Here is a 6,018-nt window from a genome sequence, read left to right as displayed (position 1 = left end):
CCTCACAGTAAAAGCGTTTTTTCTCATGTTGAGATGGAATTTTCAGTGATTGAGTTGATCCTCATTGCCACTCATACTAGAATCATAGAATCGGTCAGGGTTGGAAGGGACCACAAGGATCAGCCAGTTCCAACCCCCCTGCCATGGGCAGGGACACCCTACCCTAGATCAGGCTGGCCACAGCCTCATCCAGCCTGGCCTTAAGCACCTCCAGGGACAGGGCCTCAACCACCTCCCTGGGCAACCCATTCCAGGCTCTCACCACTTTCCTGCTGAACAACTTCCTCCTCGTGTCCTGCCTGAACCTACCCATCTCCATCTTTGCTCCATTCCACCTAGTGCTGTCACTCCCTGATATCCTGAAAAGTCGCTCCCAAGCTCTTTTGTAGGCCTCCTTTAGATTGTGAAAGGCCACAAGGTCATCTTGGAGCCTCCTCCAGACTGAACAGCCCAAACTCTTTCAGTCTGTCCTCATAGGAGAGGGGCTCCAAGCCTCTGATCATCCTCCCAGGCCTTCTCTGGACACGCTCCAGCATGTGCACATCCTTCTTGTAATGGGGGCTCCAGAATTGGATACAGTACTCCAGGTGAGGTCTCATCAGGGTGGAATAGAGGGGGAGAATCTCTTCCCTCGACCTGCTGGCCACACTTCTGATGCAGCCCAGGACCTGGCTGTCCCTCCGGGCTGCAAGTGCACACTGCTGGGTATCACTGGAAGCAGACTGGCTCAGTGCTCAGGACAGCCACCCTTCAGATATTTGCAGACATCATTTCAGCCTTCTCTTCTCTAAACTAAACAGCTCCAAGTCTCTCAGACTTTTTTTCGTAAAAGAGATGCTCTTACATCTCATAGCATCTGTTGAACTCTCTCCAGTAGTTCCCTGTCCCTCTTGAACTGGGGAGCCCAGAACCATAAACAGTATTCCAGATGTGATCTAACTGGGGCCGCGTAGAGGGGGAGGAGAACCTCCTTCGATTTGGTGCCAATACTTTTCTTCATGCACCTCAGTGTACTATTGGCCTTCTTGGCCACCAGGGCACATTGCTCTCTGTGCATAACTTACTGTCAACCAGCACTCACAGGTCGTTTTCCCCAGAGCTGTTTTTCAGCGGGTCAACCCTTAACCTATGCTGGTACATGCTGTTATTTCTCCCCAGGTGCAGAACTCCACACTTATCCTGGTTGGATTTCATTAAGTTAATCTTTGCCCAGCTGTCCAGTCTGTCCAAGTCTCACTGAATGGCAGCGCAACCTTCTACCTTACTTCTTCCACCTTACTTCTTCCACCTGATTTTTCTCAACAGTTCTTTTCTCATCCATGCATGTCTCCAGCCTGCTCTACTTGAGTTTTTACTCACCATTTCCTCTTGGACTATGGAGGTCTCTTTCTGTTCCCTATCCCTGTCTTCCAGCTGGAGGGGCTGGCTAACCAGCAAACAACTAGTCATGCTATTAAAGATTGAGGCAAGGAAGGCATTAAGTACCTCAGCCATTTCCATGTCCTTAGTCACCATGGTTTCCCCTCTGCATCCAGTAAAGGATGATGATTTCCCCTAGTCCTCCTTTTGTCATTAATATATTTATAGAAGCATTTTTAATTATCTTTTACAGTAACTAGACTGAGTTGGGCTTTGGCCCTTCTCGTTTTCTCCTGTGTAGCTTCACAGTGGTCAGGTCCTCCTGAGTGGCCCCTCACCTTCTCCAAAGGCTGTAAATTCTCCTTTTGTTGCTGAGCTCCAGCCAAAGCTTTGCATTTGGCCAGGTCTTTCCTTCCCCACCAACCTGTCTTTTGTGGCATGGGGATGGTTTATTCCTGCCCTTTTTCACATTTCCTTCTTGAAGAGTGCCCAGCCTTCTTTGGCTCTTTAGTCCTTCAGAATGGCCTCCCATGTGTGCATCAATCCTAAAGAGGTGATGGTTTCCAGTATCTCTGCCCTCTACTGAAAATGGCAGAGATTCACACTATAGTGTTTTTTAAACCAGGCTTTGAAGAAGACATGTTGTGTTATTGCTACAGAGTCTAGGCTTCTATTGCTGTAGTCACAAGTCTCAGTAATTCACTGATTTAACATCCACCAGTCATCAGTCTATAGCAGGACTTTCCTGAGTCCCAATGTCACAATGAGTGCCCTAGATTGCACTTTTACAAGTCAGATAAAGGAGTATGTAATAGTAGTAGGCTGAGCATTCTTTAAGTAAGGAAAAAAGGAAGGGAAAAAAAAAAAAACCACACCAAAACACAAACAACCAAGCACCACAAAACCCCAAACCAATCAAAAAAAAGAAAAAAAAAAAACCCACAAAAAAATCTCAGAGTACATGATCAGCCATCCTGGCACGGGGCTACAACACATGCAAATTCAATGTATACATGTGCCTAATAGCTCTGACAGATCAGGGACACATGTCTGACTAGCCAGGCTGGTTAGAAACTAGCCAGGTGGCATCTCGAAATTATAGGACAGTCATATGTTTAGCAACATCCTTGATTCTGTTTCCCATTCATGCTTTTAAATGAGTTTTTTCCTTATGTTTGGATTGTGATGGGGTTTGTTCATGATTTGTTTTCCATAGAAGATGTCGGGCAAAGTACTGGTGATGGGGAGATGAGAACAAAGGGCTGGCAAGAGCTGTATACAGAGAAGAAATTGGGGGGGGAGGGGGGAACTGATAGGAGAGAAGGACTGCTGGTTTTTGCTGATGGACACATTGCTTTTCACCAGCATGCCCAAAGCAGTGTTTATTTGACTTGGAAAAATGTTGTCTCTAGCAGCCAGAAACAGGCTGCTGCCCCTGCCAGTGCCAGTTATTTGGCATTTCTGTCTCCAGGGACAGAGGACAGCTGGGAATGGGCCTTGTGAACTGTTCCAGTAATAGAGGCTGTCCTTTCTCCTGGTAAGCAAACAAGAACACTTATAGAAAGAGTTAGATCTACATTAAATTCATTCCTTAAAGGAGACATTCTGTCTTATAGTCATGCATGGATCAACTGTGATCAAGTGAAATGACTGTGAATGCACAGGACGGAGAATATAGGCCTCCTGGTGCCAGAACAGGTCATGGCCACCACTAAGCAAATCCATTATGATTTTCTTTTTAAAGCAAGTTAAAAGGGTAAGCTCCATCCACTACAAAACTTCAGAGCTCTTCAACTCAATTCTCAGTATCATCATCAGAGGATTTCCTTGGGGTGCTAGAAAAGATGTTATACCACTTTTAGCATTAGCCCTGCCCAGTGCAATGCACAATTTGTATTCCTTGAGGGATGATGCAACACCCTTTCATTAGCAACCTAGGAGCCATTTGTTGGCTGTACACTCCTCACAACTTTGTTCCTCTTCTTAGAATTAAAAAGAAAATTACACCAATAATTACACTCATAAGCTTGCATTTATTTTTTCTATCTCCATAATGGATCAAGACTCTGCCCTGTAATATTGCAACACTGCTTAAGTAAATTAGTTTAGTTACAAATATACATCACTGGGAAAGATCAGGATATAATGATCAATATCACAGCATTGCACAAAGACTTCTTTACATTGTGAATCATTGGTAAAATGAGTCTGGAATACAGGTAGAGATTTATTTTAGTGAAAACTTCAAAATGCTGGGTGATAGTGACTGAAGTCACAAAAGCTGTGTAACAATGTGCTTGCAAATGGCAAAGCAGCAGACTTAAAGCACATCTGCTTCATCATGTCCTTTAACCATATCAAGAGCATGAAAACAGGCAGATTCGGTCAGGTAATTATTAACAGCTACTATGTCTAATTTCATTCTTACATCTTCCCCAGGAGCTTTAAGGTATCTCTCTATGGGCCTAAGTTACCAGAATCAAGTAATTGCACTAAGCCAACACATATATACACAAACATACAGAGTTTAACAAGTTTTTTTAACAATAATAATAGCAATATAATTTTTCATTGAAATCTATTTGAGCTCTGTTACTTACTGAGAATAAGTAGGGTGGGGAGTACAATGTTTTACTGCTGTACTGGTGAGAATGGATCAGAATACAGGAAAAGCATAATCATTGTTATTGTGCTATTGTGACTAATTCTGTGTTAAAGCAAAGAAGGAAGTAGGAGGAGCAAAGAACGAGGAATTATTAGTTGCATGCACACACATCAAGGGGATCATTGTACTTTTCCTCTTACTGAAAGACAGGCGGTAGAACTGTCTCACACTCTCAAAATAACTACTTGATTGCTTGTTTGTGTTCCTTTATTTTACATCATTTCTATAGGTAGGAATGAATGACTATGATTAGGAAGCAATAGATCTGTTAGTAGTCAAGCTCTAATAATTAAAAGAAGAATATGATTGAAAATGTAAGATCTATTTTTTTTTCTGATTCTGTAGATTATTCTATATTCTATTCTATATATGTTATATACTTATTATTGAGGCTATGGAGTTGTACAAAAACATGTTACATTTACAAACCAAAATCTGTACCTGCACTCTTTGTAAACAATGTTTGTTGGGAACTATGTGATTGTTAGTGAAACAATCACATTTTTCAAGCCACTGTTCAAATTACTCTTCTGGTTAACATGAAGACTGTTAGTGTTTTGACTGCTGATTTGTCTGCACTTGTCTGAAAGGAAGGAAAACGCAATGGAGGCTATTAGCTTTTTCAGTTCTCATTAAATAATCTGAAAATACAACTACTAACATTTTACTCCTGAAACAATGAAATGTGGGAGAAAAGACTTTTACAATAGGAGCAGCTCCTGCACGCTGAATAGCAGCCAGTAGAAGCCTATTTAGAAGACTTCTGCGTGGATACTGTGCTGAACAAAATGTGGAATTTAAGCTGTTGTTAACTGCAGATAAAGGTCAGGGACTGTGATCTCCAGAAACAATAATTTACCCTTTTTTTTTTAAACTTTATGCATGAGAGGGATGTGCAGTGCAAAGACTAGACAAATCACTGCAAAGTAAGGTTTTCTTGGCAAGCGGGAGGAATTTACTGCTCCTAACAAAGAGCGGCATACAAATGGGCTTGAAATTCAGACACAGACAAGCGTTGTAAAAGAACTGCAGAACAGTATTTGTCTTGCATCAGCTGGCTGCTAGACAAAGGGCATAATCTGACATTTTTTCCTAGGAAGTATTCCTTTTGTTGCTGGAGCTCTTTCTTATGAGTTTATGCTTAGAATTTGTAAGCTTCCTGTTTAGTGATAACCATTTACAGAGGTAAATAATGTTACAGAAGCAGTTCAGCAGTTCATACATATTAACAGACCTGTCCCGTTTACATGATTATAAACATGTATAAACATTCTTACCTACATCATTGCAGAAACATAATAGCACTTACCATAGTGCATTTATCTTCTAATTAAAAACTAATACATGTATTATGCTTTCCATTAGTTTTTGTTTGGTTGGGTTTTTATAAGTTTATTTTTCCTATATCATAGAATCATCGAAGCAGCCAGGTTGGAAGAGACCTCCAAGATCATCCAGCCCTATCCAGTCAACTAGACCATGGCACTAAGTGCCTCATCCAGGCTTTGCTTGAACATTTCCAGGGAGGGCAACTCCACCACCTCCCTGGGCAGCCCATTCCAATGCCAGTCACTCTCTCTGTGAAGAACTTCCTCCTAACATCCAGCCTAGACCTCCCCCAGCACAACTTGTGGCTGTGTCCCCTTGTTGTATTGCTGGTTGCCTGGCAGAAAAGACCAACCCTCACTTGGCTACAGCCTCCCTTCAGGTAATTGTAGACAGCAATGAGGTCACCCCTGAGCCTCCTCTTCTCCAGGCTAAACAACCCCAATGCTCCAATGAATCACAGGTATGTGTTTTGGTTTTGACCTGTGCAGGTAGTGGCATTTTAACATGCTCTTCACCTTCTAGTAAAAACTAATACTGTATCTAGCAATAGTAATACCAGTAATACTGTATCTAGTAATAGTAATATCAGTAATACTGTATCTAGTAATCTAATACTGTATCTAGTAATCACTAACTGCTGGTTAGTGATTACTGATATTGGAACT

This window comes from Pogoniulus pusillus, chromosome 2 (assembly GCF_015220805.1).
Source record: "Pogoniulus pusillus isolate bPogPus1 chromosome 2, bPogPus1.pri, whole genome shotgun sequence".
NCBI classification, from domain to species: Eukaryota; Metazoa; Chordata; class Aves; order Piciformes; family Lybiidae; genus Pogoniulus; species Pogoniulus pusillus.
Note: the sequence above shows the minus strand (reverse complement) of the source record.